Source organism: Hemiscyllium ocellatum, chromosome 38 (genome assembly GCF_020745735.1).
Source record: "Hemiscyllium ocellatum isolate sHemOce1 chromosome 38, sHemOce1.pat.X.cur, whole genome shotgun sequence".
Taxonomy (NCBI): Eukaryota; Metazoa; Chordata; class Chondrichthyes; order Orectolobiformes; family Hemiscylliidae; genus Hemiscyllium; species Hemiscyllium ocellatum.
Window position 1 is genome coordinate 36074191 of NC_083438.1, and position 25431 is coordinate 36099621.

Here is a 25431-nt window from a genome sequence, read left to right on the forward strand (position 1 = left end):
TACATTAACAACATTTCAAAGGCATTTGGACAAATACATGGAGAGGAAAAGATTGGAAGGATATGGGCTAAGTACAGGGAAATGGGGGTTAGCGTGGATGGATATTTTGGTTGGCATGGAGCAGTTTGTACCAAAGGGCCTAACTCCATGCTATAGGACACTATGCATCGATGAGAAATGGTGAGAGCACAGAGAGGGACAAAAACTTCAGTCTTAATCACTTTTCTTATTTTGATGTAGGGATACATTCACGGATGAGAGTGAAGGGATATTTCAGAGCCCTCTTCACCTCCTCTCTGAATTTACTCTGGGTCAGAGCATAAAGGGCAGTGTTTGTACAGGAGCTCAGGTAGAAGAGCATTGTCCCAGATATGTCAGCGATCATAACAGGATGGTCATAACTGGGGTAAAAATGGTTGTTGGTAATCTCCATCAGTAAGAAAACACTGACCTTGGGCATCCACAGCAATATAAAACTGCCCGAGACAACAAACAGCAGGATGATGGATTTCCGCCTGTTGACCATCTCTGCATCTCCTCTCTGGTCCCTGTTACTGGGAGCTCGGAGACCCCTGCGTGCCCGATTTGCCAAGACAATGTGCCTGACGGTCAGAGCATTGAACAGCAGGATCAGGAGGTAGGGGATCAATGGGTTCAGCAGCTGGTGGAGCCAGAAAAATGCCACCCACCCTGGTAAAATGAAGAACTCTGGTCTGATGCCACAGCCCCAGGGCACACCACCCCATGTACCCCAAGATTGGTATCTGAAGTAAAATGGAATGTTTCTCAAAATGCTCACAGAACAAACCATGGTTATCACTGAGGCTGCTGTTCTGGCAGAGCAATATCTGACTTTCAGATTGTGGCAACAAATGGCCACAAAGCGGTCAATAGTGAATGCAATGGTCAGCCAGACTGAGCAATCTTTCACGGCATAGCCCATGACAATGTTAAAACTGCACACTGCTGTGTAAAACAGGAAGGAAACTGGGAAATATTTGAAAAGCAGTGTTAAAAGTATGATATTGAACACAATGACCAGTAGATCAGCTGTCGCCATGGAAATCAGATAGAGAGAAGTACCTTTGGTGATGCCACACTTTCCGTGAAAGAGAATCACAATCGTCACTAGGTTAGCTGGAAGAGACATTGAAAAGTTATTCCATATGTGGGATCAGAGACCTTCACTGCTCCAGTGTGCACCAAGATCAACAACAACAAGTAAAGGAAAGAATTCAAACAGATGACCACCAGATGCCTCATAGTCCTTTATAGTCTACACTGAAATCTTTTCCAATAATGTTCACCTTATATGTCAGGATATTGATAACCAAAATTGAGTTGTGACAGTCATCTGATTAATTCCAGATGTTAGCAAATTTTGAGAAGCTCAGCGAGCAAATTTACATCCAGAATTGCAGATTTATTTTGTTTGGTTTGTGTGGAATGTTAATTGAGGGAGGGATATTGGTGAGGAATCCCAGGAGTACTGATGCCTTCTGATCTTTAATATCCAACAACACAAGCAGAAGTGGCTTTGTCTTGATATCACATCTAAGGTTAGCATCTCAGACTGCCCAATATACCAACAGGACTGCAGGAAAAGATTTGAATATTGCGTTGCAATTCTGAATTTACATTCAACAAAGAATCTTCAGATTTAATGTTTACCACATATTGAACCAAAGTAAGTGAGGAGTGTGAGAAAGTTAAATTAACTGGGACTAATAAATCCAATATAGACAAGTGGATGAACTGGTTGCAAGATGGACAAAATTGTCTCATTCTCCGTCGTTCCACTTCGAACTCTCCCTTGGACAACAAGACAAATGTGCACAGAGTGAATGAGTGATGATACATTTCCAACTGAAGATGGTTTGTGGCTTGGTGTGGAAATGGCAGGGGATGGTTTTCCCATATATCTGCTGCCCTTATCCTTTTAGATGGAAGTGATCATGGTTTTTACAGTGCTGTCTAAGGAGCATTGGTGTATTTCTGCAGTTTAACTTAGCAATGGCATCCACTGTTGGTACCACAGTCCTGCACATTCTTCCAGTTCAGAATGAAAACCAAATTCCATGTTTGCTGTTTGGATTGAACCCCTCTCTCCCATTCCCTTCAGCAGTACATCCCGGTCTCTAAACACTCACTAAAATAAAACATTGTTCCTTCAAAGCTCATTTGTTTCTCTTACCAATTGTATTCTATCTAACAATCCCTTCCAGTCTGCAGGTTGGCCAGTTAGCTTTACATCATTGACACCATCACATGTAGGGCTTACCACAAAGGCTAATTCATTCTGTCAGAATTGGATTCCATTGATCATTCCTGCAATGTTATAAATTACACAAGTGTCCTGCATTCATGGGGATGCATAGACTGATGGATTGGTAGAGCACTGATGGTTCCATTCACCTCATAACACCGGGCTTGTGATGCAGGTTTCTGTACCTCCCCTCAATTTTACACTGTGACCTGTTAGTTTCATCTTTAACCATTCTTAATCAGTGCACATCTTAAAATGTGGAACTGTCATCTCCCTCCAGTCCCTTCGGAATCAGTGAATTGAGCTGACAACAATCCCTGGCTGGAAATGGAAATCTCCGTTCAGTTTTGGTCTGAGTAAGAACTGCAGAGAATCGATTTCCTCGGCTTACAAACATCTAGTCACCAGAACCATTCCACTCCTCTGTTCTATCAACACCATTGATCAGATGAAGCACTTTGTGAAACTTTCCAGTCCCTGGACAGTGTACAATTCTCTAAAATCTCTCTATGTATCCACTGTTACCGAATTTCTTTTTTAAAAGATGTTCATTACAAACTTCACTTTACGGTGCGTGCTCAGGGACAGAATTCAAATCAAAGTAATGGTATTGCTTAAACATCAAGCCAATTTCCAAACCTTGACCTTGTACCACTGTGCACAATGTCTGTTCTCTGCCTAATGAAACTCCTGGTATGGGAGACATCATTTTCCTTTGACTTGTTGTCATAATTTTAATCATCTCTATTGTTGAAAACTGCAGAAATCTACAACACAAAGAGACATGGGGAAACTTGTGAATGAAACACAGAAAGCGAAAATGCAGATGCAGCAGGTAATCGAGAAGGGCCATGGAATGCTGGCCCTTGTTCAAAGGGGGTTAAGAGTAGGGGATTAGTGCAAGGTGCTGGGGAGACCACATCTGGAGAAATGTGAACAGTTTTGATCCCGTTATTTCAGGAAGGTTAGCATTTTGCTTCAGACAGTTCAAAGAATGTTCACCAGAAAGATCCCTGATGTGGAGAGATTGTCTTATGATAGAAGTTTAAACAGGTTGGGACTCTTGTCACTGCAGTTTAGATAATGGAAGGTCATATCATTGTAAGAATGAAGGATCTTAAGGGGCTGGACAGGGGAAATACTAAGACAATGTTTCTCCTCATGGGGAAGTCGAGGCAAAAAAGGGCCCAGTCTCAGCGTATAGGGGTGAAAATTTAAGATTGAGATGAGGAGGGATGTCTAATCTGAGGATTCTGAGTCTTTCATATTCTTGACCATTGATAGCTGTGGGGTATAAAATGACCTTTTGCATATCTTCGGTTCCATGACTAGATTTTTGATCAGTCAAGAATCAAGGGTTATGGGGAAAGAGAAGAATGTGTGGAACGTCGGATCAGCCAAGATTTATTGTTGAAGCAGACTGGAGGGAAAATTCCTTCAAGGTTTATTCTACCGACGTCTCTACACACCCGCGTCCAACCCACCCCACACACACCTCCACATCATCTCAAGTTCCGAGAACATTGAGCAACCTCTCCTCTCTCCACATAACTGATAAAATTCCAATCAATTGGCACTGCAGGTTTCCTCCAATCAGACCATCCACATCCCGCTTCCAAACTAATCCATTAAATATTACACATAAAACACAGACCGAACTATAAACACCACATTCAGTAACGGGGAAGATCTCCTCACCTGGAACACAGACAATTGCAAAGAAATGGAAGAAAGCGAATAAGATCTGTAGAATTATTGGTCCTTGCATTGTTAATGTTGGGTGATCTCATTCATTAACTCTCGCGCAGGGCTTGGAGTCTGGACTGAGCTCCTGAGATAAGAGTCAACACTCCCTTATACATGATCGTAAACACCGTGTGGTGTTAGTTCTAATCTATTAAGCAGTCTCTTTAAAAGCATCCACATTACATTTCACACTCCCACAACACTGGAATATTCCACATGGAAATGAAAAGGGATTGTGAACAGCACTCCCTAAAGAAAATTCCTTGAAAAAAACGTGTTATTTTCCAAACCTTGGTTCTGACAGCATTTGTTTATCTTTATTTTGTTCATCATCTATCTTCTTTCAGTTTTGTTTCATGGGTCAGTCACTCAATCTAGTATGTTATTGTCGATGGTGGGTTTACATCCTGGAATTAAGGGACAGCTATAGGCAGCTGTCCTTTATCTTTTCAAGAGGATGTTCCCAACTGTACTTTGACTTTTCCGTAGCACAGAAATTGTACTTGCAATTGAAATAGTCTTAAAATAATAGAAATCATTATGTTTCTCAAGCAGATTTTTAAAATTCACATCAAACTCTTTTGTAATGAATGTCAATTAGTAACAAACTTACCGCGAAATAAAACAATAAAGCAATTACATGGACTCCAACCGAGCCCATTCCTGCTTCATCAGTTCCATCTTCATTCAACTGAGTCCATTGGAACTCAGCTGAGCTCAGCTCATGGATATTTCACACGTCTGAACTCAGTCTGCTCAAGTTCAAAACAACACCCGGGTACAATGATTCCAATTCTAAAGGAATGTCAGGGCACGTCTAGTACCAGTTATGCGTTTGTGGAGATAGTGGAGACTGCAGTTGCTGGAGATTAGAGTCAAAACGAGTGGTGGTGGAAAAGCACAGAAGGGTCAGGCAGCATCTGAGGAACAGGAGAGTTGATGTTTCAGATCTCAGCTCTTCATCAGGAATGTGAGGGTTAGTGCAAAGTGGGCTGAGAGATAAATAGGAGGGTGGTAACTCGGAATGCAATTGATGGATGAAGGTGAGGGGTGATGGTGATAGTCAGTGTGGCGGGTGGAGCCGATAGGTGGGAAGGAAGGTGGACAGTTAGGACAGTTCAAGAGGGTGGTGTCGAGTTGGAATGTTGGATCTGGGATAAGGTCGGGGGGAGAGGAGATGGGGAAACTGGTGAAATCGACATTGATCCCACGTGGTTGGAAAGTCCTAATGTGGAAGATGAGGCGATCTTCCACCAGACAGCGGGTGGCTAGAGTTTGATGGGGGAGGAGGCCCAGGATCAGCATGTTCACGGTGGTGTGGGAGGGGATGTTGGAGTGGTAGGGGGAGTTGAAGTGGTTGGTCACAGGGCAGAGAGTTTGTTTCGTGTCTGTGTGTGTGTGTGTGTGTCCTGGAAATATTCTCTGAAACATTCAGCAAGTTGGTGCCCTGTCTCCCCGGTGTGTAGGAGACCACATTGAGAGCATCAAGCACAGTTGATGTGGTTCGGGAACATCTCTGTCAGATCTTGAGAGATTCTCTGCGGCCTTGGATGAAGTTGGGGTGAGACGTGATGTGGTAGGTTCTACACCTCTTGCAGTGGCAGGGTAAGGTGGCGTGAGTGAAGGATGGGTTGGTGGGTGGTGGGCGTGAACCTAATTAGGGAGTCGTAGGGGGAATTGTCTCTGCAGAACAAGGATAAGGATGAAGAGGAAACTACATCCCTGGTTGCAGGGTCTGACTGTAGGTGGCGAAAATGGCAGAGCATGATTTGTTATTTCTGGATATTGGCACTTGGCACATTCCCTTGCCACCACTGTAGTCGTAAAACTTGTGCCCACATCACCCCCTCACCTGAATCTAAGGTCCCAAAGGATCCTTCCACAACCGACAGAGATTTACATGTTCCTCCACACACCTTGTCTCCTGTGCCTATTGCTCTCGATATGGTCTCCTCTGCACTGGGGAGACAGAGCGCCAACTTGCTGAATGTCTCAGAGAACACCTCTGGGACACAGGCATACAGCATCCTCACCAACCTGTGGCTGAACACTACAACTTCCCCTCCCACTCCACCAAGGACATGCAAGTCCAGGGTCTCCTCCACCGCCAAAGTCTGGCCACCCACTCCCTGGAGGAAGAACACCTCATCTTGTGCCTGGAATCAACATTGACTTGACCAGTTTCCTTCTCTCCTCTACCCCCACCTTATCTCAGATCTAACCCATCAACTTGGCACTGCCCTCTTGAACTGTCCTACCATCCATCCTGCATCACTGTTATCTGCTCCACCCATTGCTCTGAACTATCGCTGTCACCACTTCCACTTTCATTGACCTATATTCTTTCTAGCTACCTTCACCCCGCCAGCCCCAGTCCCTCCCATCTATCACCCAGCCCCCTTGGACACACTCTCTCACCCCGCATTCCTGATGAAGGGCTTATGCCCAAATCATTGACTCGCTTGCTCCTACTACCAATACTGACCAGTTATGTGATTGAGCCAATCACCAAGTTACTGAATTTGTTCCAGTCCGGTTACTGCGCACTGCTGGACAGATCTGCTGCCAATTTTGTGCTGTGCATTTAAAGCATGGAACCTCTGTTATAAATCCTGACTGATAATGGACTAACTCATCAAAGTATGAATGCAAAAGGACTTACTTTGTTGCATTTTTTTTTATTTTGCACACATTAGGACATCGAGCAAGTATACAACTTCAAGTGGAGCCCCAACAATGATACTGTATGGGTTGGTGTTAAGACATGGACTGGGAATGTTAACACTTACCAATGAACATGGAGCAGTTACTAAGGAAGTGATGAGAGAAATGAGCAGGTCACAAAGTAGGTAAAGGCAGCTTTCCACCTGATGGAGCCACTGGAAATTTGAGTTCTCATGTGATCGAACGACTGAAATGACTCGTGTCACAGAAAGGTCAGTTGTGGTAGTTTCTGCATAACATGAAATTCAACGTTGCATCAAGAAAGCAGATCCATCTCTCCGTGTGTGACAATCAGGGTGAGGAAGTAGAGAAACATTCAAGGTGGTCAGAACAGTGCCATCCTTCCTCAATGGTGTTTGGAATGGAAAGGGAACCCAGTTAGGCTTCAGTTTGATAAACCCATGGTTACACTTGATCTGTGTAAGTTCATCACTGTGTAAGGGACCGCTCCTCAGGAAGGTGGTACTGGCCTTTGGAGAATGTACAGTGTGGATTCAGCTGAATGATACGGGATGGGATTATGTCTGTAAAGGGGGAAAGAGGAACAGGTGTGTGAGTGGGGCATGAAGTGTTAAAATTTGATCCAAGTACATTGAAGGACTGACATCATAAAGTACCTCAATCATTCAGGTAGATTAAGGATCTGGAAACCTTCCCCCCAATCACTAAGCATGCTGGGAATGAATTACATCCTGCATTATTAGCACGGGCACAATTCTCTTCTACAAACAGACAAAGGGTGAGTGTGGAAAATGGAGTTGCACCATCTGACTGAATGATATGCAGCACCAGTGGGCTTCAGAATTCACCCTTTCTGGGTCTCTGAAAGTGGGGTTCAACTCTCCCTTTCAACAGCGGGGTTTTCAGGGAGAGCAGAGGGGAGGTGAGGGAGAGCTGTTAGATCTTCTCTGCTCTCTCTCCAGTGGCAAACACATCCCTTTGGAAATGTGTAGTTTGCTGTCTGTGGTCTAACCAAGTTTATCCCACTGTGCACTGGAAATCAAGCCCCACTATTTCCTGAGTCATCAAAAAGTTGAACACTTATTTAAAGCAACAAGTTGCCCAACAATACACATCATACTACAAGAATACAGGCCTGCAGTTTTCTTTGCTATTTAACTGTTTAATATAATTAAACCAGTTTAAACCAATGACAAAAATTGCCGTGTTGAGTTGCCAAACTGTAATGAAAGTTTAATTGTTAGCTCTTTTATGTAATCCCATTCACACAAGCAAAACCAGAGAAGACACAAATATTATGTTTGTTATAAAATTTCATGAAGGAAACACTATTCAGTCGTTCCAGTTGAGTTGGCAGGGACTGATATGTTGTTCTCTTTAAGATTCTTTTGATCCCTTCCAAATGTTTGATGATGACATGAGTTTGCAGGAACACCAATTCTCAATTTCCCATTCGCTGTTTGAAAATGTGCTGTTTCTGTGTCTCTGGAAGTAACTTCCAATTGTCCTTTTTAACAGAGGGTTTTCAGAGAGAACAGAGGAACACTGAGAAGGATTACCTATCTACCAGGGTGTCTTCATTCAGTTCCCCACGCAGATAGGGCAGAGAGTGACACGCATGCTCTGTCTTCGCAGGCTGGTTCCGAACCCTGTATTCTCCACACAATGGGCTGTCGTGAGTGAGCAAGAGATTGTTACTTTGCTGAGCTCTCCTGAATACACCACAACTGGTGCATGTTGTAAAATGGATTCAAATCGTGTTTCTGATCAGAATGATTCTGAATGCACACACAGACCCACACACGCACACATACACGCCCACACGCACACATACACACACAAACACTTAAACTGATGTACACATTCTCACACACACACTCACACATACATACACACACACATACACACACACACACAGATACACACACGCACACATACACACACACACACGTACACACAAACATATGCACACATTCCCACACGCACAAATTCTCACACACACGTACACTCACACACACACTCATATACCATCCACTCACACATGGACACGTACACACGCGCACACTCTCTTTTTTGGGATTACTTTCTTCTTTAAAGAAAAAACAATGAATATAAATCTCACAATTTCGATGATCGTTCTCTTGTCCATTTCTGACACCGTGCCCTTTTGTTAAAAGCAATACCTTTTCCTACTCGGATCCATGAACCAACAAAGTAAAAGTGCTCTCACTCTCTCGGCGGAGCAGGTAACGGCTGTCTGGTGGTGTTTTTTTTTAAGTCGCGGGTATAGTCCAATTTTAACGGCTAAAATTTAAATTTTTTAAGCGCCTAGAGGACCCGGAAGCTGGTGTCGCGCTACCTTACCTGGGAAGGTTTTTTTTTCTTATGAAAGCTACAATGCCAAAGTGCTTGGGGAGACTTGTACATCAAACACAGAAAGCTGGCAGACAGGAGCAGCAGATCATCAGGAAGGTCAATGGAATTTGTCCCTGACTTCCAGGGGGTTGTAGTATAAGAGTAGGGAATTCTTACTGCAACTGAACGAGGTTCTGTGGAGACCACATCTGGAGAAATGTGAGAAGATTTGGTCCCATCATTTATCATTTCATTACAGGCAGTTCAGAGAAGGTACTGTAGCAAGATCCCTGGAGGATTTGTCTCGTTTGCAAAGATTACGCAGGTTAAGACGGTAGTCACTGAAGTTAAGAAGACTGGGAGGTGACATCATTGAAAGAATGAGGATTCTTAAGGGGCTGGACAGGGTCAATGCTGAGAGGATGTTTCCCCTCATGGGAGGCTCTAGGACAAGGGGGCACCGTCTCAGAATATAGGAGCTGAAATTTAACACTGAACTGAAGGGAATGTCTTCCCTCAGTGGGTTGTGAGTCTTTCAAAATCTTTGCCATTGTTAGCTGTGAGATATAAAAATCTTTTGTATATTTTAGGCTGCCTTACTAGATTCTCGATCAGTCGGAGGATCAAGGGTAATGGGGGAAGAGCAGGATGTGGGGAATCTAAGATCATCCGAGATCCGATTTATTAGTGAAGCAGGCTCCAGGGGTAATTTCTTCAGGTTTTGGGGTTTATTCTGCTCACGCTCTCTATCCCGCCATCCCTGCATTCCCCACCATTTTCAATTCCAAGGACACTGGGCAACCTCTTTCCTCTCTCCATACAACTGAGGATTCTCATTCCTGTACCATTCCGGAAAAATGGCACTGCAGCTTCCCCAAGGTCACTCCTTCAATCAGTCCATCCACACACGCTTCCAAAGTAATCCATCAAACATCTCACCATAAAACACAGACCGAACTATAAACACCACACTCAGTAACGGGGAAGATCTCCTCACCTGGAACACAGACAATTGCAAAGAAATGGAGGAAAGCGAATAAGCTCTGTAGAATTATTGGTCCTTGCATTGTTAATGTTGGGTGACCTCATTCATTAACTCTCGCGCAGGGCTTGGAGTCTGGACTGAGCTCCTGAAATAAGAATCAACACTCATTTATACATGATCGTAAACACCATGTGTGATGTCTCATGTTAGTTCAAATCTAGTCAGCACTCTCTTCAACCCCATCCCCATTACATAGCACAGTTCCACTACACTGGTTTATTCCATGTGGAGATGCAAAAGGATTGCAAACAGCACTCCCTAAGGAATGTTCCGTAAAAATAAAACTTGTGGTTGTTTTCCAAACCCTTTTCTGATAGCATTCATTATTATTATTTCTTGTTCATCTCCTACTTTCTTTCAGTTTAGTTTCACATCAGTCACTCAATATATTATTGTCCATGGAGGGCTCACATCCTGGAATTAAGGGACAGCAACAGACTGCTGTCCTTTATCTTCTCGAGAGGATGTTTTCAACGGTGCATTGTGTATTAAGGAGCTCAGAAATAGTACTTGCAATTGAAATGATCTTAAAATAATGGGAAACATTTTATTTCTCAGATTTTAAAATGAACTTGAAACACATTTCTAATCAATATCAAAATGTAGCAATCTTCCACTGAATAAAACAATAAAGCAACGACATGGATTTCAACCGAGCCCATTCCTGCTCCATCAATTGGAGTCCAACTCAACCCATCCCCATCCAACTGAGTCCATTGGAACTCAGCTGTGCTCAGCTCATGGATGTTTTACACACCCGAACTCACACTGTTCGAGGTCAACACAGCACCCAGGTGCAATGGTTCCAATTCCAAAGGAACCCAATATCACGGCACATTCAGCAACAGTTGTGTATTTGTTCATATCACTGAGTTGCTAAGTTTGTTCCAGTCAAGTTAATACACACACTGGACAGATCTGCTAGCGATTCTGTGTTTTACTCTTTGAAGCATGGATTCAGTGTTCTGCATAATGGCAAATGATGGATCGGCTAATCAAATTATCATTAAGAAAGAAAGTACTTTGTTGCAGTTATTGTCTGGCACTTATCAGGATCATGTGCAAGAATGCAAATTCAAGTGGAAAACCACCATTGATACTGTATGGTTCAGTTTAAAGTCACAGACTGGGAATGTGAGTACTTACCAGTGAACATAGAACAGTTGCTATGGAAGTGATGATAGACACGAACAGCATATTTAAAGTTGGTCATAAAGTAAACAAAGAGTTTTCCACCTGATGGAGAGACTGAAATTTTGGTTTGTCATGGGATCTAATGGTGGAACTGCAATGTGCCACAGAAAGGTCAGCTGTGTCAGTTTCCACAGAGTGAGAAATTTAACGTTGTACCAGGATAGCAGATCCAACCATCCCTGTGTGACAATCAGGGTGAGGAAATTGAGAAACATTCAAGATCCTCAGAGCAGTGCCATCCTTCCTCAATGGTGTTTGAAATGGAAAGGGAACCCAGTTAGGCTTCAGTTTGATAAACTCTTGGTTACACTTGATCTGTGTAAGTTCATCGTTGTGTAAGGTACCGCTCCTCAGGAAGATGGTACTGGGCTTTGGAGAATGTAGAGTGTGGATTCAACTGAATGACAGGAGGAGATAAAGGATGGGATGATGTGTGTGGAAAGGGGGAAACAGGAACGGGTGTGTGGGCGGGAAAAACAGTCTTAAATGTCAGCCAAGTGCATTGAAAGACTGACATCATAAAGTACCTCAATCATTCAGGTAGAGTGAGGATCTGGAAACCTTCCCCCCAGTCACTAACCATGTTGGGAATGAATTACATCCTGCATTATTAGCACGGGCACAATTCTCTGGTACAGACAGACAAAGGGTGAGTGAGGAAAATGGAGCTGCACCATCTGACTGAATGATATGCGGAACCAGTGGCCTTCAGAATTCAACCTTTCTGGGTCTCTGAAAGTGGGGTTCAACTGTCCCTTTCAACAGGGGGTTTTCAGGGAGAGCAGAGGACAGGTGAGGGATAGCTGTTAGATCTTCTCTGCTCTCTCTCCAGTGGCAAACACATCCCTCTGGAAACATGCAGTTTGCTGTCTGTGGTCTAACCAAGTTTATCCCACTCTGCACTGGAACTCAAGCCCCACTATTTACTGAGTCATCCAAAAGTTGAACATTTGATTAAAGCGCCAAATTGCCCAAATATACACATCGTAATAACAGAATATGGGCCTGCAGCTTTCATTGCTATTTAACTGTTTAACATAATCAAACCAGTTTAAACCAATCACAAAAAAAAGCTGTGTTGAAATGCCAATCTGTAACTACAATTTAATTATTCTCTCTTTTAAGAAATCCCATCCACATAAACAAAGTCTGAGAAGACACAGATATCCCATTTTGCGATAAAGTGATATGGATGTTTTCGCTTCACTGACTTTTCCGTACCCTGGTATTCTCCATGCACTTGGCTGCAGTGACCTGTCCAGGGAACAAACAAGAGATTGTCACTGTCCTGAGTCTCCTGAACACACAACAGCTGGTGCTATTTGGAAAACTAACCAAAATAGCATTTCTGATCAGAATTGCAACGAATGTGCATGTACACGCGCGAGCGCACGCTAACGCACACACTTATTCTCTCTCTCACACACACGCACTTACACACGCACACACTCAAACTCACCCACACATGTACACACACTCATATATATTCACAAATGTGCTCGGACACAGACACGCATGCACTTACACACAGACACACTCACAAACACATGCACACAGATGCACACTCAAACACACATGTACGCGCAAACACACCCATATCGATTCCACACACACAGTTACACACGCACACTTTTTTTTGGATTCATTTCTTCTTCAATGAGACAATAATGAATATAAATTCGATCATTTTGATGCTAACTGCCTTTTCCCTCAGGTGGGGAGATTTGAATACGGGACACAGAAATGGTGATTAGAGAAAGATTTAATAAAGACATCAGAATCGAACTTTTTACACAGATGGTGCGGATTGACCTTTCTGAGCAAGTGGGGAATGCAGGTACATTGACAAAGTTTAAATGACATTTGGATGGATACATGAATTGGAAAAGTTTGGAGGGACATACACCATGAGCAGGCAGGTGGGACTAGTTTAGTTTAGGTTTGTTGTTGGTCTGAATTTGTTGGAATGAAGGGTCTGTTTCCGTTCTCTCTGAACCAAGGACTATGACAGTAGCTTATTCTAAGACTATAACCACCGTCCTACACAGTGTCCTTTTGTTCAAAGCAATACCTTTTCCCACTTGGGTCCATGGTCCATTCTGAACACAGGTGTGTAGGGGCCAGTTTTGGACTCGGGTGGACCAAGTCAGAAATCACATGACACCAGGTTATAGTCCAACAGGTTTATTTGAAATCACAATCTTTCAGAGCACAGCCCCTTTGTCAAGTGAAGTGAGAGTGAAGCTCTCAGAACACAGAATTGATAGGCAGGGAGACCTGGGCTGGGCTGGGGGGTGGTGGGGGGAGGTGAGGGAGAGGTTGCAGAGAGATCAAAAGATCATGCAAATGTTGTGAGTGGAGTGTGGAATAATAAGTTTCTGCAGGTGACAAACGGTGTTAGACGGTGTGAGGGAAGTGTCAACAGCTGAATAGCGAGTGAAGGGATGGTGTATAATCTGATTAAATGAGGCAGAGAGATAATGGCAACGAATTAATCAGAATGTGGTGCTGGAGACAAACCAAATGTCTGGAGTAACATCGAACACGAACAGAAGATGCTGGAAAAGCTCAGCAGGTCCAGCAGCAACTGTGAGGAAAAGCAGAGGAAGGGTCACAGGACCCAGGATTGGCGATTGTTGCTCAGTGTCCATTCATCTTCTGTTGTAGTGTCTACACGGTCTCGCTAATACACCATGCCCAGGGCATCTTTGCCAGCAGACCAACACAGTCAATAGAGTGCCCTTCATCGTCTAGTTCTTCCTAGGAGTGGATGACTACGCCATGTTCCTCACAGCCTTTAACAAATCATTGATAGAGACAAATATCTCACCATGATCAACCCTACGTCTCCACTTCTCACCTTCAAACCACCACCCAACCTTAAACAGACCACCGTTCCCAACAAACTGCCCAGCCTTCAGGATCACATTGACCACAACGCCGCACAACCTTGCCACAGCACCCTCTGCAAGACATGTCAGATCATCACCATGGATACTACTATCACACGAGGGAACACCATCAACCACGGGCGTGGCAGAGACTCATGTGACTCGGACAATGTTGTCTACCTCACATACTGCAGGCAAGGCTGCCCCGAGGCACGGTATATTGGTGAGGCCGTGCAGACGCTACAGCAGTAGGTGAATGGACACCGCGCTTAAATAGCCCAGACAGGAATGTTCTCTCCCAGTTGGAGAACAATTCAGGGAGCAAGGTCATTCAGCCTCTGATCTTCTGGTAAACGTCCTCCAAGGGTCGCCTTCGAGATACACAGCAACGCAGAATCATTGAGCAGGAACTGATAGCCAAGTTCTGTACCCATGAGGATGGCTTCATCTGTGATCCTGGGTTCATGTCATTCTACAACTAACCCCACCACACAGTTCTACATCTATAAACACTAACTTCATGTTCAGTTTTGACGCTATCACCTGGATAACCTGCTAGAATCTCTCTACTGTTTTAGTTTGTGTAGTTTTGTATTACTTATTACATTGTTTTGACACTCAGTGTGTGCCTCTTGAACTTACCATGTTATTCCAGTCATGTCAATTCACTCCAGCACCACATTAGTTTTATTTATTGTAATTATGCCTCTGTCTCAATTAATCAGATCATTGACCATCCTTTTACATGATATTCAGGGATTGACACTTCACTCACACCATCCGTCATGTCTGATCACCTGCACGGTTTTGTTACTCAGCCTCTCAATAGCTCTCTTTAGATTGTCTCAATTTCCTGGCATTATTCTGCCATTATCTCTCCGCATGTAACATCTGTCCACGTGAGCTTCCCTCCACTTCACCTGATGAAGGGGCAGCGCTCCGAAAGCTTGTGATTTCAAATAACCTGTTGGAGTATAACCTGGTGTCATGTGATTTCTGACTTTGTGCATCCCAGTCCAACTCTGGCACCTCCACATTATAATGTAGTGAACGAGTTTGTCTTTAGACACGGAGAGGAGCAGAGAAAGGGAAACCTGGGAGGTTCAGTGAAGAGAAGGGAAGTTAGGATGAGGTGATGTCCTTGTGGAGTTATCACGGGCTGTTCATCCAATGTTCTGAGAACCCGAATCCACATTCCACCACAGAGATATCCCCACACTGAAAATCTGGAGATAAACTCAAAAGGAACATGAAACAGTTCATCATTGTTGCTGGATAAAAAGCCATCTGGTTCACTCATATCCATCAGGGAAGGGCAAACCATCATCCCTGTTTGGTCTGACCCGACAGGTGACTCCAGACCCTCAGAAAAGCGCTTCACTGTGAGCTACCAACCCCTCCACCGGGCAAGTTAGGGATGGGTCAGAAATGCTCCTTTAGCCAATCCCAGTGATATACCTTGAATGAGTGAACACAGTTGTGAATGAATGTAGATCCATCAGATGGAGAGAATGCGAAAGAAATGATAGTAAAATGAGCGATAAGGACAAATTATGGATGTGTGGAGACAGAAATAGCTTCAGTGATGTGTCTCAAGCTGAAAATATCACTTTAAACCTTAAAGTCTTTGTTTCCTGGAGAACATTTTGAGTGTGCATGATTATAGATCGTGTGAGATTGGTGAAGGGAATCACATAAAACCAAGACACAACATTAACAACGTACATTTTTTTTCTGAAGTCGCACCAATGTGCATTATGTCAGGATTGTGAAAGGAATAAGGTAACACCAAGGCACAAAGTACATACTGTACATTTTTCTTTATTTTTCTTTATTTCCTCCCGAATACTCTCTCGGACGTGAACAGAATCACCTTCAATGTGGTTAAAGGAGAGAAAAGAAGGTGAGGGAAGTTTTCCAGTCAGACGGGAAACTGACCGTTCTCATACCCTTGGACAGGATCCAGCGCACGAGGTAATCCAGACCACTGCCTGCTGGGCGGAATATTAAAATACCATCCAAAATGCGTTGCACTCCACAGGGCTTTGGGGAATGGGGCTATTGGAATGGTGTCTGTGCTGGAAGGGATATCAGGCAGGGTGTTTATTGAGAAGCAGAGTGTGTCAGAGATTTATCAGTCATCTGAAACCTCACAGGAAGAATGAGATGCCCATAAATTGACACCTCTTGAAAAACTGATCTTATTTTCTTTAAGGATGTGGGACAACTGTATTTCTCAAGGAAAGGTTTGATTAGGAGAAGTCAACATGGCTTTGCATGTGGAGATCATGCCTCACAAATTTGTTAGAGTGTATTGATGAAGTGAACAGGAAGGTTGAAAAGGGCCGGCCGATTTGTATTTCAGTTCGGCCATTGATAAGGGTGCTCTGGAAGGTTAGATCGCACGTAATGCAGGATGAGCTGGCAAATTGGATACAAAATTGGCTCGATGGTAGGATGCAGAGCATAGTAGTGGAAGGATGCTTGTCAGACTGGAAGCCTGTGACTAATGGAATGCCTCAGGGGTTGGTGCTGGGACCATTACTGTTTGTTATCTATATCAACCATTTGGATGAGAATGTACAAGTTTTGACATGCTTCGTCAGTTTGCAGATGACACTTAACAAGGTGGTATCTTGGACAGTGAGGAAGGTTATCAGGAATTGTAGCAGGATATTGACACCTGGGGAAATAGGCTGAGAAATGGCAAATGGAGTTTAATGCAGTTAAGTGTTTGGTCTCGCATATTGGGAAAGTCAAATAAAGGGAGGAGTTTCATGGTGAATGGTAGGGCCTTAAGGAGTGCAATGGAACTTGGAGTTCAGGTTCACAGACCTGTGAAAGTGGAATCACAGGTAAACAGGGCAGTGAAGAAGACTTTTGTCACATTGACCTTATCAGTCAGGGCACTGAGTAGTGAAGGTGGGAAGTTATGGTGCAGTTATCCAGGAGCGGCTGCACGGAGACCATTGTGTTCTGTTTTGGTCACTTTGTGATTGGAAGAATGTTATCACACTGGAAAGAATGTAAAAGAAATTTACAAGGATGGTGCCAGGACTCAAGGAACTGAGTTATAGGGAGAGTCTGGAGAAACTAGGACAATTTTCTTTTGAGAATAGGAGACTGAGTGGAGACATTATCGAAGCATCTAGCACCATGAGAGGCATGGATCGGGTAAGTGCACTCAGACATTTTCCCGGGATTGGGAAATTGAGGACGAGAAGGCATCAGCGTAAGGTTAGAGGGGAAAGAATGAAAGGGAACCAGAGAGATTTTTTACACAGAGGGTGATATGGATATGGGATGGGCTGCCAGTGGAAGTGGTTGAGGGGGGTACATTAACAACATTTCAAAGGCATTTGGACAAATACATGGAGAGGAAAAGATTGGAAGGATATGGGCTAAGTACAGGGAAATGGGGGTTAGCGTGGATGGATATTTTGGTTGGCATGGAGCAGTTTGTACCAAAGGGCCTAACTCCATGCTATAGGACACTATGCATCGATGAGAAATGGTGAGAGCACAGAGAGGGACAAAAACTTCAGTCTTAATCACTTTTCTTATTTTGATGTAGGGATACATTCACGGATGAGAGTGAAGGGATATTTCAGAGCCCTCTTCACCTCCTCTCTGAATTTACTCTGGGTCAGAGCATAAAGGGCAGTGTTTGTACAGGAGCTCAGGTAGAAGAGCATTGTCCCAGATATGTCAGCGATCATAACAGGATGGTCATAACTGGGGTAAAAATGGTTGTTGGTAATCTCCATCAGTAAGAAAACACTGACCTTGGGCATCCACAGCAATATAAAACTGCCCGAGACAACAAACAGCAGGATGATGGATTTCCGCCTGTTGACCATCTCTGCATCTCCTCTCTGGTCCCTGTTACTGGGAGCTCGGAGACCCCTGCGTGCCCGATTTGCCAAGAAAATGTGCCTGACGGTCAGAGCATTGAACAGCAGGATCAGGAGGTAGGGGATCAATGGGTTCAGCAGCTGGTGGAGCCAGAAAAATGCCACCCACCCTGGTAAAATGAAGAACTCTGGTCTGATGCCACAGCCCCAGGGCACACCACCCCATGTACCCCAAGATTGGTATCTGAAGTAAAATGGAATGTTTCTCAAAATGCTCACAGAACAAACCATGGTTATCACTGAGGCTGCTGTTCTGGCAGAGCAATATCTGACTTTCAGATTGTGGCAACAAATGGCCACAAAGCGGTCAATAGTGAATGCAATGGTCAGCCAGACTGAGCAATCTTTCACGGCATAGCCCATGACAATGTTAAAACTGCACACTGCTGTGTAAAACAGGAAGGAAACTGGGAAATATTTGAAAAGCAGTGTTAAAAGTATGATATTGAACACAATGACCAGTAGATCAGCTGTCGCCATGGAAATCAGATAGAGAGAAGTACCTTTGGTGATGCCACACTTTCCGTGAAAGAGAATCACAATCGTCACTAGGTTAGCTGGAAGAGACATTGAAAAGTTATTCCATATGTGGGATCAGAGACCTTCACTGCTCCAGTGTGCACCAAGATCAACAACAACAAGTAAAGGAAAGAATTCAAACAGATGACCACCAGATGCCTCATAGTCCTTTATAGTCTACACTGAAATCTTTTCCAATAATGTTCACCTTATATGTCAGGATATTGATAACCAAAATTGAGTTGTGACAGTCATCTGATTAATTCCAGATGTTAGCAAATTTTGAGAAGCTCAGCGAGCAAATTTACATACAGAATTGCAGATTTACTTTGTTTGGTTTGTGTGGAATGTTAATTGAGGGAGGGATATTGGTGAGGAATCCCAGGAGTACTGATGCCTTCTGATCTTTAATATCCAACAACACAAGCAGAAGTGGCTTTGTCTTGATATCACATCTAAGGTTAGCATCTCAGACTGCCCAATATACCAACAGGACTGCAGGAAAAGATTTGAATATTGCGTTGCAATTCTGAATTTACATTCAACAAAGAATCTTCAGATTTAATGTTTACCACATATTGAACCAAAGTAAGTGAGGAGTGTGAGAAAGTTAAATTAACTGGGACTAATAAATCCAATATAGACAAGTGGATGAACTGGTTGCAAGATGGACAAAATTGTCTCATTCTCCGTCGTTCCACTTCGAACTCTCCCTTGGACAACAAGACAAATGTGCACAGAGTGAATGAGTGATGATACATTTCCAACTGAAGATGGTTTGTGGCTTGGTGTGGAAATGGCAGGGGATGGTTTTTCCATATATCTGCTGCCCTTATCCTTTTAGATGGAAGTGATCATGGTTTTTACAGTGCTGTCTAAGGAGCATTGGTGTATTTCTGCAGTTTAACTTAGCAATGGCATCCACTGTTGGTACCACAGTCCTGCACATTCTTCCAGTTCAGAATGAAAACCAAATTCCATGTTTGCTGTTTGGATTGAACCCCTCTCTCCCATTCCCTTCAGCAGTACATCCCGGTCTCTAAACACTCACTAAAATAAAACATTGTTCCTTCAAAGCTCATTTGTTTCTCTTACCAATTGTATTCTATCTAACAATCCCTTCCAGTCTGCAGGTTGGCCAGTTAGCTTTACATCATTGACACCATCACATGTAGGGCTTACCACAAAGGCTAATTCATTCTGTCAGAATTGGATTCCATTGATCATTCCTGCAATGTTATAAATTACACAAGTGTCCTGCATTCATGGGGATGCATAGACTGATGGATTGGTAGAGCACTGATGGTTCCATTCACCTCATAACACCGGGCTTGTGATGCAGGTTTCTGTACCTCCCCTCAATTTTACACTGTGACCTGTTAGTTTCATCTTTAACCATTCTTAATCAGTGCACATCTTAAAATGTGGAACTGTCATCTCCCTCCAGTCCCTTCGGAATCAGTGAATTGAGCTGACAACAATCCCTGGCTGGAAATGGAAATCTCCGTTCAGTTTTGGTCTGAGTAAGAACTGCAGAGAATCGATTTCCTCGGCTTACAAACATCTAGTCACCAGAACCATTCCACTCCTCTGTTCTATCAACACCATTGATCAGATGAAGCACTTTGTGAAACTTTCCAGTCCCTGGACAGTGTACAATTCTCTAAAATCTCTCTATGTATCCACTGTTACCGAATTTCTTTTTTAAAAGATGTTCATTACAAACTTCACTTTACGGTGCGTGCTCAGGGACAGAATTCAAATCAAAGTAATGGTATTGCTTAAACATCAAGCCAATTTCCAAACTTTGACCTTGTACCACTGTGCACAATGTCTGTTCTCTGCCTAATGAAACTCCTGGTATGGGAGACATCATTTTCCTTTGACTTGTTGTCATAATTTTAATCATCTCTATTGTTGAAAACTGCAGAAATCTACAACACAAAGAGACATGGGGAAACTTGTGAATGAAACACAGAAAGCGAAAATGCAGATGCAGCAGGTAATCGAGAAGGGCCATGGAATGCTGGCCCTTGTTCAAAGGGGGTTAAGAGTAGGGGATTAGTGCAAGGTGCTGGGGAGACCACATCTGGAGAAATGTGAACAGTTTTGATCCCGTTATTTCAGGAAGGTTAGCATTTTGCTTCAGACAGTTCAAAGAATGTTCACCAGAAAGATCCCTGATGTGGAGAGATTGTCTTATGATAGAAGTTTAAACAGGTTGGGACTCTTGTCACTGCAGTTTAGATAATGGAAGGTCATATCATTGTAAGAATGAAGGATCTTAAGGGGCTGGACAGGGGAAATACTAAGACAATGTTTCTCCTCATGGGGAAGTCGAGGCAAAAAAGGGCCCAGTCTCAGCGTATAGGGGTGAAAATTTAAGATTGAGATGAGGAGGGATGTCTAATCTGAGGATTCTGAGTCTTTCATATTCTTGACCATTGATAGCTGTGGGGTATAAAATGACCTTTTGCATATCTTCGGTTCCATGACTAGATTTTTGATCAGTCAAGAATCAAGGGTTATGGGGAAAGAGAAGAATGTGTGGAACGTCGGATCAGCCAAGATTTATTGTTGAAGCAGACTGGAGGGAAAATTCCTTCAAGGTTTATTCTACCGACGTCTCTACACACCCGCGTCCAACCCACCCCACACACACCTCCACATCATCTCAAGTTCCGAGAACATTGAGCAACCTCTCCTCTCTCCACATAACTGATAAAATTCCAATCAATTGGCACTGCAGGTTTCCTCCAATCAGACCATCCACATCCCGCTTCCAAACTAATCCATTAAATATTACACATAAAACACAGACCGAACTATAAACACCACATTCAGTAACGGGGAAGATCTCCTCACCTGGAACACAGACAATTGCAAAGAAATGGAAGAAAGCGAATAAGATCTGTAGAATTATTGGTCCTTGCATTGTTAATGTTGGGTGATCTCATTCATTAACTCTCGCGCAGGGCTTGGAGTCTGGACTGAGCTCCTGAGATAAGAGTCAACACTCCCTTATACATGATCGTAAACACCGTGTGGTGTTAGTTCTAATCTATTAAGCAGTCTCTTTAAAAGCATCCACATTACATTTCACACTCCCACAACACTGGAATATTCCACATGGAAATGAAAAGGGATTGTGAACAGCACTCCCTAAAGAAAATTCCTTGAAAAAAACGTGTTATTTTCCAAACCTTGGTTCTGACAGCATTTGTTTATCTTTATTTTGTTCATCATCTATCTTCTTTCAGTTTTGTTTCATGGGTCAGTCACTCAATCTAGTATGTTATTGTCGATGGTGGGTTTACATCCTGGAATTAAGGGACAGCTATAGGCAGCTGTCCTTTATCTTTTCAAGAGGATGTTCCCAACTGTACTTTGACTTTTCCGTAGCACAGAAATTGTACTTGCAATTGAAATAGTCTTAAAATAATAGAAATCATTATGTTTCTCAAGCAGATTTTTAAAATTCACATCAAACTCTTTTGTAATGAATGTCAATTAGTAACAAACTTACCGCGAAATAAAACAATAAAGCAATTACATGGACTCCAACCGAGCCCATTCCTGCTTCATCAGTTCCATCTTCATTCAACTGAGTCCATTGGAACTCAGCTGAGCTCAGCTCATGGATATTTCACACGTCTGAACTCAGTCTGCTCAAGTTCAAAACAACACCCGGGTACAATGATTCCAATTCTAAAGGAATGTCAGGGCACGTCTAGTACCAGTTATGCGTTTGTGGAGATAGTGGAGACTGCAGTTGCTGGAGATTAGAGTCAAAACGAGTGGTGGTGGAAAAGCACAGAAGGGTCAGGCAGCATCTGAGGAACAGGAGAGTTGATGTTTCAGATCTCAGCTCTTCATCAGGAATGTGAGGGTTAGTGCAAAGTGGGCTGAGAGATAAATAGGAGGGTGGTAACTCGGAATGCAATTGATGGATGAAGGTGAGGGGTGATGGTGATAGTCAGTGTGGCGGGTGGAGCCGATAGGTGGGAAGGAAGGTGGACAGTTAGGACAGTTCAAGAGGGTGGTGTCGAGTTGGAATGTTGGCTCTGGAATAAGGTCGGGGGGAGAGGAGATGGGGAAACTGGTGAAATCGACATTGATCCCACGTGGTTGGAGAGTCCTAATGTGGAAGATGAGGCGATCTTCCACCAGACAGCGGGTGGCTAGAGTTTGATGGGGGAGGAGGCCCAGGATCAGCATGTTCACGGTGGTGTGGGAGGGGATGTTGGAGTGGTAGGGGGAGTTGAAGTGGTTGGTCACAGGGCAGAGAGTTTGTTTCGTGTCTGTGTGTGTGTGTGTGTGTGTCCTGGAAATATTCTCTGAAACATTCAGCAAGTTGGTGCCCTGTCTCCCCGGTGTGTAGGAGACCACATTGAGAGCATCAAGCACAGTTGATGTGGTTCGGGAACATCTCTGTCAGATCTTGAGAGATTCTCTGCGGCCTTGGATGAAGTTGGGGTGAGACGTGATGTGGTAGGTTCTACACCTCTTGCAGTGGCAGGGTAAGGTGGCGTGAGTGAAGGGTGGGTTGGTGGGTGGTGGGCGTGAACCTAATTAGGGAGTCGTAGGGGGAATTGTCTCTGCAGAACAAGGATAAGGATGAAGAGGAAACTACATCCCTGGTTGCAGGGTCTGACTGTAGGTGGCGAAAATGGCAGAGCATGATTTGTTATTTCTGGATATTGGCACTTGGCACATTCCCTTGCCACCACTGTAGTCGTAAAACTTGTGCCCACATCACCCCCTCACCTGAATCTAAGGTCCCAAAGGATCCTTCCACAACCGACAGAGATTTACATGTTCCTCCACACACCTTGTCTCCTGTGCCTATTGCTCTCGATATGGTCTCCTCTGCACTGGGGAGACAGAGCGCCAACTTGCTGAATGTCTCAGAGAACACCTCTGGGACACAGGCATACAGCATCCTCACCAACCTGTGGCTGAAAACTACAACTTCCCCTCCCACTCCACCAAGGACATGCAAGTCCAGGGTCTCCTCCACCGCCAAAGTCTGGCCACCCACTCCCTGGAGGAAGAACACCTCAACTTGTGCCTGGAATCAACATTGACTTGACCAGTTTCCTTCTCTCCTCTACCCCCACCTTATCTCAGATCTAACCCATCAACTTGGCACTGCCCTCTTGAACTGTCCTACCATCCATCCTGCATCACTGTTATCTGCTCCACCCATTGCTCTGAACTATCGCTGTCACCACTTCCACTTTCATTGACCTATCTTCTTTCTAGCTACCTTCACCCCGCCAGCCCCAGTCCCTCCCATCTATCACCCAGCCCCCTTGGACACACTCTCTCACCCCGCATTCCTGATGAAGGGCTTATGCCCAAATCATTGACTCGCTTGCTCCTACTACCAATACTGACCAGTTATGTGATTGAGCCAATCACCAAGTTACTGAATTTGTTCCAGTCCGGTTACTGCGCACTGCTGGACAGATGTGCTGCCAATTTTGTGCTGTGCATTTAAAGCATGGAACCTCTGTTATAAATCCTGACTGATAATGGACTAACTCATCAAAGTATGAATGCAAAAGGACTTACTTTGTTGCATTTTTTTTTATTTTGCACACATTAGGACATCGAGCAAGTATACAACTTCAAGTGGAGCCCCAACAATGATACTGTATGGGTTGGTGTTAAGACATGGACTGGGAATGTTAACACTTACCAATGAACATGGAGCAGTTACTAAGGAAGTGATGAGAGAAATGAGCAGGTCACAAAGTAGGTAAAGGCAGCTTTCCACCTGATGGAGCCACTGGAAATTTGAGTTCTCATGTGATCGAACGACTGAAATGACTCGTGTCACAGAAAGGTCAGTTGTGGTAGTTTCTGCATAACATGAAATTCAACGTTGCATCAAGAAAGCAGATCCATCTCTCCGTGTGTGACAATCAGGGTGAGGAAGTAGAGAAACATTCAAGGTGGTCAGAACAGTGCCATCCTTCCTCAATGGTGTTTGGAATGGAAAGGGAACCCAGTTAGGCTTCAGTTTGATAAACCCATGGTTACACTTGATCTGTGTAAGTTCATCACTGTGTAAGGGACCGCTCCTCAGGAAGGTGGTACTGGCCTTTGGAGAATGTACAGTGTGGATTCAGCTGAATGATACGGGATGGGATTATGTCTGTAAAGGGGGAAAGAGGAACAGGTGGGTGAGTGGGGCATGAAGTGTTAAAATTTGATCCAAGTACATTGAAGGACTGACATCATAAAGTACCTCAATCATTCAGGTAGATTAAGGATCTGGAAACCTTCCCCCCAATCACTAAGCATGCTGGGAATGAATTACATCCTGCATTATTAGCACGGGCACAATTCTCTTCTACAAACAGACAAAGGGTGAGTGTGGAAAATGGAGTTGCACCATCTGACTGAATGATATGCAGCACCAGTGGGCTTCAGAATTCACCCTTTCTGGGTCTCTGAAAGTGGGGTTCAACTCTCCCTTTCAACAGCGGGGTTTTCAGGGAGAGCAGAGGGGAGGTGAGGGAGAGCTGTTAGATCTTCTCTGCTCTCTCTCCAGTGGCAAACACATCCCTTTGGAAATGTGTAGTTTGCTGTCTGTGGTCTAACCAAGTTTATCCCACTGTGCACTGGAAATCAAGCCCCACTATTTCCTGAGTCATCAAAAAGTTGAACACTTATTTAAAGCAACAATTTGCCCAACAATACACATCATACTACAAGAATACAGGCCTGCAGTTTTCTTTGCTATTTAACTGTTTAATATAATTAAACCAGTTTAAACCAATGACAAAAATTGCCGTGTTGAGTTGC